This window comes from Mus caroli, chromosome 14, assembly GCF_900094665.2.
Source record: "Mus caroli chromosome 14, CAROLI_EIJ_v1.1, whole genome shotgun sequence".
NCBI classification, from domain to species: Eukaryota; Metazoa; Chordata; class Mammalia; order Rodentia; family Muridae; genus Mus; species Mus caroli.
This window is the reverse complement of record NC_034583.1, coordinates 69,666,608-69,675,441: the sequence shown is the minus strand read 5'-3', so window position 1 is coordinate 69,675,441 and position 8,834 is coordinate 69,666,608. Positions and strand designations below refer to the sequence as shown.

Sequence of the window (8,834 nt, the reverse complement as noted above, 5' to 3'; positions counted from 1 at the left end):
TATAACCCCCTTTACTCAAGGGCAGATAGCTTCCTGGAATGCTGGGGGCTGTTCTTCTAATTGCCTGCCCTTATACAATTTTAACGGAACTTTTGTTCACATAAGATAACACTATGTATGTTCTCGCTTCTATAAACTAGCTTGCTTGCTCTTGACTGCACATACCGGGATGTGTGCTTGATTACATGTGTGCAGGAAGTACATCAGCATGTGTGATTGTTCATGATCGCATGAAGGCAAGAAGAGCTTAGCCTTGTGAGCCCCTGACTAATGCAATTTGGCATCACACCTTAGGGATCATGAATCTGGGGTGTACACCTGGCACCAGTATCTGAATAAAGCCTCTTCTTTGTTTAAAAATGTATTCATGGTGAGATCGGTGAATCTCTGAACAATCCCAGACCCGTAAAGAGTGGACATAGGAACTAAAAACAGGATAGCATTACATAACACGGCAGTTAAAGTTTCTGTGAGTTCCAGTCCAGCAAGGCCTATGTAATGAGTTCTAAGCCAGCCAGGGCTACATAAAGATACCCTCACTAAAACCAAACTCGGTGAAAACCCAGGCATGGTGGTCCACTATTTGTTTTTACCACATTCAATGTGTTACATTTCATCTTCTAGGTCTGCTTTCCCATCTAATAATGTCCTTCAGCCCGGAAAAGTTTGCTCAGAAGAATACCATCTCTCAATTCATCTGTAACTGGGATAAAAGGAATCTCTTCTTCCTTTCTGAAGGACATTTTCAGAACACAGAGCTCTGTATTAACCCTCTGTATCCAACTATCCAAAGAGGCCATTCACACCATCACCTAGACCCCCAAGCTGATCACAAGTCAGCTCTACTCTTTCATTGTGTTTGTGTGTAAGGGGGTAGGATGGAAACAGATACAGAAATGACAGAAAAGCGTCTTTAAATTTTAGCTGCATCTAAGTTTTTTCTTAATATTTTACTGTTAGGAGTCTGTTCATAATGTAAGTACAACTTTCTTTGTAGAGTGTGCTGAGATTTCTAGCTTACAGACATTTTTTTTTAAATCAAATACAGGAAATCTGGGGGTTAGAAACCAAAGATATATATTTGGTTAATATATGTACATATATATGATAACTATATATGCATATATTATATGAATATATTCATCTCATAGTCATTATTCTTACACCAGGCCAACTTTGAATCCCAAGGAAGCCATTCATGGCTTTTTTGAAGTTGGCTTCCCAGTTGTATCATCTTAGCGTTAGATGTCTCTCCTTTAGTATATTAGACAACACTATGGTTCTGCCTTAGTGAGCTCAGTTGAATGACAGCTGTCTTCCAGCTACAGCAAGACCTCCATGAGAGTAGAGGCTCTATTTTTGTGTGTTTTGCCATGTGTTGTTCCTGGAACCTATCAAGATGGCTTCTTCAGAGTAGAAACTCAGTAAATAAACTCAGTTTATTGAATTGGTCCACTGGCAAAAAAACTCCAGCTCCTGTTATGCTTGAGGCTGAGGGAAGAAGACCACAAGTTCCAGGACTGCCTGAGCTGCAGAGTCAATGTGTGTTGGCCGGGTTTCTAAATAACAGGAATGATAGTTTAAAGCTCTTAGGACAATCCCTGATTTGCAGTAAGCTATCAGCGAAGCTAAGCTGTTATTTGTAATTAACATTCCCAAAGGCATTCAGTATAAAAAAATTAATACAATTCAACTATCATTCCTTTTTTAAAAAATACTTTAAACATCTGTAATAAACTACAGAATTTGCCAAGACTAGAGGTACTCTGTTAGCAATCCAAAGGGTTTAAATATGAATGCAAGCCATAAGAACAGTAACAACAACAAAAATAGAACAATCTTTTTTCTCAATAATAGGTCAGTGGCTAGAAGGTACCATTCTGTGAAGACATTGTTTTGAAGCCCTAGTCAAAGGAGCCTGCTAAATTTGCCACTGGGTTTCTACTTCATGCATGGAGAACCTTATGAAAAGCAGTCCTGACACAACAGAATGACATTTGCAGAATGTAATACTCGAGTGAGAGAACCGAGGTTGATGGCTACAATCACATTCCTGTGTATTAAACTGTTACATCTTAATTATTCATTCAGTTCACTAGTCCAATAGCATAAAAGTAGAGAACGGCATCTTGAATTTTATCTCATTCCATGTTCAGAGACAAATGGCTTAACCATTCTTCTCACTATTTTCTGGAGGCAAGTCCTTGTTTACAGTCTGATGGCAATCATGTGCTGGTAGTTTCCAAAGCTACTGTATGAAGAGGATGCTGAGGGCCACCACTATACAGCATATGGCGAAACAAGGACTCTTGTGTTCACCAATTCGGGCACACTTTCAAAATATTCCCAATAGTCCAGTTTTATTTCTGTCCAGGACGCTGGGTGCCAGGGATTGGATATAAGCACAAATACATATAAGCAGCAAGATTACAGTCAATAAACTCTGAAAATTGAAAATGGCAGACTATGAGTTCATAGTGGGCTACATAAACACCCATTATGCAGTTCTCAGTCATTCCCTAGGACTGTCCTGTGACAGATGGACAGATGACAGCAATGCCATTCTCCACATAAGCATCAAGTGATATGAAGGGGATGCAGACTAATTCACTAACTAATTCACCTGACAACCAGTTCTCTAGGGTGGTCTTGTTTCCCAAGAAATATGCAAAAAATGGGTCATCAGGAAGGACTAAAGCCTCCTACTGCTGAAGAGGTTATCTGGATATTATAATTGATATTCCATATCTACCTGTGCCTTTTACCCATTTGGCTGGTCCAGCCACCTCAACTATCATTCATGCTTGGGAAATTCTGATATGAGCTATTCTTTTGAAGATTTAGGTAATAAACATGAAAAGAAAGCATTGGACAGGGGTTCATGATCAATATCAATATCTAGATGGAAAAAATGGGGAAGTTAGAACAAGATTGGAAATTCTTCAATTTATGTGTTTTTGATCTAGGACATTTTAAGTAAGAAAGTTAAAATTATAGATTTGTTTTTTAGTATTTTTGTTTTGGGTTTTTCTTGTTCATTTGTTTGTTCATTTGTCTGTTTGCTTGCTTGTATCGTTTGGTTTCTGAGATAAGATAGCCCAGGCTGGCCTTGAACTCAGTGATTCTCCTGCTTTAGCTCCCTGAAAGCTAGCATTACAGATATGAGAAACCATGTTTGTCCATCACAGCATCTTTAAGGTATCATAGCTATATGAAACTCACCCAGCTTCAAAAATATAGTGATGCTTCTATCAAGGTCCCTTCTCAGTGAACTTTGTGTGGAAGGTATAGGAGGCAAGCTAGGCCATGAAGTTTCTACACCATACAGCCAGGAGAATGTTCTGGGAGCTCAGGTTCATGGAAACAATCCTTCAGTTCCATTTGCCTCATTTAAATGGTAAGTAAACAACTTTAGAAATTGCAAGCTCACTTTAACACTGCAGGAATGAGGTCAGAGTGTTAGAAAAGCCACTGGCACATATCCTAGCTGAGATTGAGGGGACTCAAATGGGTAAAATGCACAGGTAGATATTGAATTTCAATTATTATCCAGGTCACCTCTTCAGCAGTAGGAGGCTTTAGCCCTTCCTGATGACCCATTTTTGCATATTTCTTGGGAAACAAGACCACCCTAGAGAACTAGTTGTCAGGTGAATTAGTTAGTGAAAGATCCTGGGTCTGCATCCCCTTCATCTCACTTGATGCTTATGTGGAGAATGGCATTGCTGCCATCTGTCCATCTGTCACTGGAAAGTCCTTGGGAATGACTGAGAACTGCATAGTGGGTGTTTATGTAGCCCACTATGAACTCATTCAGAAAACTACTACATTCTGTAGGCTACATGGATTTATGGCGTACAATGCCAAGTTTTAAATAGACAGATCCATGAAACATGGACAAATAGTTCTATCAATCTCCAGAACTATGATACTGATGGAGGATAAGAGTAGCAACCTCAGCCAAAGGGATATAAACTGGCTGATAATTTAGAAATTTCTGCCATTGAGCATCTTAGAAAGAAAACTTGCTATTCTTCATTCTCTCTGTATTCTCACCCCTGATTTTCAACCAACTGCCAAGCAGTGCTGATCTAGTCAGGTCTGAACTCAAGGCAGACAATGAATGAGACACTGATTAGCTGCCTTTTAAAGAGAACACTGTGCTATGGAGGGAGAATTCTGACAACAGAAGCTTTGGCAGTATTCCCATCCATCGATGATTTTGTCGTCTAAATGTAAACATTCATCTCACAGACACTACTGTTATCTGCACACCTAAAACACTGGGAGGAAGGATTTCAAAGCCAATTCTCATATCTTTCCAATGAAAGAGTTTGAGTGGAACTTGAGCCCATTTGTTAAAAGTTTAAATTACAACTTTTAGGCAGATGTCATTGTGTGTGCCTATTATCCTCTAAGGAGGTGGTGGCAGGAGGATTTCCAAGAGTTTAAGGGCAGCCTGGGATGCATAGTGAGTTCAAGGCTAGCCTAAGACATGTTACAAAATCCTGACTTTTTTTAAAGCCATATCAAAGAATAGTTCATTAATATCACTTTCCAACTGATTTGTGAGAACAGTCAATTGGTATCAGGGGCAACAGAAGTTGACCATTGAGTTCTAGTAAAACAGGAATATAAGTGTCATTATTTGGTAAGTGCCAACCATATAATTGAGTATTTCACCATTGAAGGCAAGCACAATAATAAGACATTAGAAATGGCATTTAGGTCAATGGACCACAAAACACAAAGCCAAAATATTTCTGAGTAATTCAACATCCCATTTCTTTCACTACTAAAACAAGCCATGCCACTTCAGTATTTCAATGGAGCCGCTCCTTGATATTCACCTTTCCACACCCTTCTTCACGCTCAATCAGCCACTTCTTTCCTATAAATAGAAACACTATTTATGCTTTTAGTAAAGAGAAAGAAGAAATCCTACTTCCTGGGCATTTGTAAAGCCACTTGAAAGATTTGTGAACACTTCTGTAAGAGAATGGAATTGTTTCTTGTTATTTCTGTTTCTTTTTCTACCCAAGTTCTTCCTCGTTCTATATTGCTACATCTTTCAGCTTGCTTCAGCTTCTGCCCTGATCTTCAGTGGGTCCCTCAAATGCAAATGTCCACAGCAGAGCTGGGACTCCATCTCTCCCTAGACTAGCCCCCTTTCTCTTCCTCGGTTTCACCCCTCTACCCTGATAACATTTCTCCCAGCCTTTCTCATCTTGCACCTCACCTTTATGTAACCACTGAGGTGGAATCTTCCACTTCCCCTGACTTGGCTTGTGTCTTTCCTGACCTGTCCACTTGCTTGTTGAGCTCTGGGTAGCTCTCTAGCTCTAGTTCTTTCTCTTTAGGATGTAATTCCCAACCCCATCTCTTCTTCATTTCTCCTTGACTCCTGACTTCCTCTTCATAAAAAGAAACATATCTTATTTGGAATGTTTACTAAATATTTACTGTACAAAAGCAGGTCAGAGAACACTTTCTTCTCTCTTTAAAGTCTGTGTTAAATTACCTGTCTACGTAGCCCTGATTGTGTTGGTGCAGCCTTTGGCCAGCAGGTTTGGGTGGGTAGCAAAGTAGGCTAGAGGTGAACATCTACTTCAGAATTAGTAAATTAGTGTTTTCCCTGTGGCCAGACATAGTTAATGTGTGGCCACCTCTGAGTCCTAGAGAAGAATAAGGGTTTTTTTGTTTGTTTGTTTGTTTGTTTGTTTTTGTTTTTAGCAAATATAACTATTACCAGGAATCTTCGGTTAGTTTTGATGCTTTAGTCAAAAGTGTTTATTTTTACTTTTATTTTGAGACATGTTTTCATCGTGTCTCACTGGCTAGTCTGGAACTCCTTTGGAAAACAGGCTGGCCTTGAAGTTGTGGCAATCCCCGGCTTCTTCCTCCAGAGCATTGGAATTGCATGTAGATAATACCACAAACAGCTCAATAGGGTTATTTTAAGGACAAGAGTTGACTGAAAGAGAGTGGTTTGTCTATTGAGAGAGGTTTTCCCAGCACAAAAGACAATCTTAACTTATGCTGCATGAGAAAGCACTTGCAATTGGTTTGTCTCACTGTACATTTTATAGAAACATATATATTATATGCATATTACATATAATATATAGTGTTATATATAATGTATATACAATCATATATGCAATATATATATATATAATCATTATCAGAAGTTTTTCTCACAAAAATTTCACTACAAGGATTTTTAAAAAAAACTAAATTGCAATAGTAACACATATTTGCAATGGAGCTTGTATGACAAAAGCATCAGGCTGTGGCTTCAGCAATTGCTTTTGTTTACACTGCAACTGAGTAAGACAAGAACACAGGAAGTGCCCGACTACCATGCACCTGATTTAACCCCAGTTCCTTGTAAATGGTCTTGTGGGGTAATTGCTAAAATTCCTTCTCTTGGGGAGACTCCCTCCTCCTATGGTTCCAATAACACAACAATTTGGTGAAATCCCACTAAAGTTCACTCCGAGAAACCAATTAACTTATTAGGTAATAAATTTATTATTTACAGAGCAATGGATGAGAGATTACAGGCAGAAAGCAGCCACCGCAGAAGGTCTTTTTCCGGGTCCAAAGGAAACTTCCATCCCCCCATCTCCAAAAGACAGTCCATAGGTCCAGAAATGAGCTCAAACTGCATAATCGGAGGATTTCTGGTGACTAGATAAAAACCAGTATTCCTCAGGAAATTGTGAAGCAGGTTCCAACAGGAGTTTTTCATACCCCTGGTGCCTGTTAGCATGGAGTCAGGAGTACCTGTTCCTCTGCTCTTGCCTCTCACCTCTTCCCCCACCCTAAACTCCACCCAGCTCACAGGCTTCTTTCCCCTAGTTATTCATTCTCCTCAGAACCTCGCCATTTCAGCTATGCTCCCCACCCCATGTGTGTGTGTGTGTTTAGTTTCTTTCTCTCTCTCTCTCTCTCTCTCTCTCTCTCTCTCTCTCTCTCTCTCTCTCTCTGTCTCTCTCTGTATCTATCTGTCTTTCTCTGTCTGCTATGCTTTATATCCCTTCTGCCCTCTCTCACNTCTCTCTCTCTCTCTCTCTCTCTCTCTCTCTCTCTCTCTCTCTGCTCTTTATCCCCTGCTATGCTTTATATCCCTTCTGCCCTCTCTCACCATAGCTCTCACCATACCCAGTGTGCTGGCCATGTTCGATCTACTTCATTCTCTCTCTGCTCTGGACTCTTCTGGATGCCTCTGGCCATTCTCGCTCCACATCTACAATAAAAACCTTCCCCTTAACCATACCATGAAATATTCACTTTGTCAGCTTAAATACCTGGCACCAAATACCCAGAAGGGGCACAATGGATTCCTTTCCAAGGGTCTCAGCCTCTTATAACTGATCCGCTACTGATTTGACTCCTTTAAAGTATGGATCATTTGTTTCTGATGGCTTCTGCTGCCCACCATAGTCAACTCCGGATTCTCTGCCCCTTCAGCTGATTCCTCTTTCGTCTGCTCGAACCACTCCACTCTCTTTGCCCACTCCGTAAGTGTCATTTCCTGGAGTCTGCTTTGCCCTCCTGGGATCCCATCACATGGAAATACTCTGTCTCCTGTGGGTTTTCCGGAGTCTGCTGGATGCCTCTTCACTTGAGGGCATCGCTCTGCTAAAGAACTTAACCGGCTCCGCTGCTGCAAGCTTCCTTTAGCAGAGTTCCTGTTCCCGACTCTATTCCCTAAGCCTCCCCACCTTCTCTATCCCCAGCTTCCCTGCTTACTCTGTGCTTACTCTGTCTCTGGTCTCTAACCCTGAGCTCTTCCCCTTTGGCATCAGATTTGTCTCCTGCCTTCTCTCATCTCTTGTCCTCCTCAAACTCAGAGATTTCATTAGAGTCTATTTTGTTTTGTTTTTGTTTTTGTTTTTGATTTTTGGTTTTTGGAGACAGGGTTTTTCTGTATAGCCCTGACTGTCTTGTAGACCAGGCTGGCCTCGAACTCAGAAATTCGCCTGCCTCTGCCTCTCAAGTGCTGAGATTAAAGGCGTGTGCCACCACGCCCCGTGTGTGAGAGTCTTGCTGTCTGACTGCAAATGGCTTGGCCTCAGTACCGCTCACTGGCCACAGAATGGCACACTACATTTCCAAATTCTTGCCGACTATAACAACTTCTGCTACCTCACAAGCAAATGATCCCCAAAGCCTCTTAGGGCTAAGCTTTCTCTATTCTTCACTCTGGAAACTTTCTTATCTCTAAGCCCTTTTTACTTTCCACTCTTAAAACAAAGCCTCTTAAGACTAGTGTTTAAACTCTCTGTCAGGACTTGTAAATCTATTGGGTGTGGTTAAAATCATAAAATCTGTAACTAAAAGTGAATTTAAAACGTTTAACCAAAGGTTGATAGTTTAAAAATCAATACATAGGTAATTTTAATTTTCTACAACACACTTGTATGTAATTGGGTTTGACTCTGGTTAAAAAAATAGATTTGGTATATGCATATATAATGTTTGTGTATATGTATACTGTATATGTGTACTGTATAGAGATTCAATTGTTCATAAAATATGGGACTTTTAACAACATACATATGATGAAAAAGGTATGTTTAATTAAGGTTTATAAATTCCTCAGGTTATAAAGATCTACTCAAGGTAACAGAACCTTAGAGATGGGTGTGTAAACACTTATATCTTTGCTAACTGTATTCAACACCAGGCATTTAGAAGAATGTTAGATAAGTAACAACATATGTTTGATGAAAAAGCTACGTTTGGTAAATAAGGTTTATGAATCCCTAAGGTCTAATCAGACTAGCAGAACCTGACTTCCTGTGAAGCTACACTATGTAAGGATC

The 8,834-nt window shown here is 40.1% G+C and overlaps 1 pseudogene; it reads right to left on the bottom strand.

Annotated features, from left to right (window-relative positions):
* Positions 1 to 2,248: 2,248 nt before the first annotated feature.
* LOC110308979 lies at positions 2,249 to 7,183 on the bottom strand (annotated as a pseudogene).
* Positions 7,184 to 8,834: the final 1,651 nt, after the last annotated feature.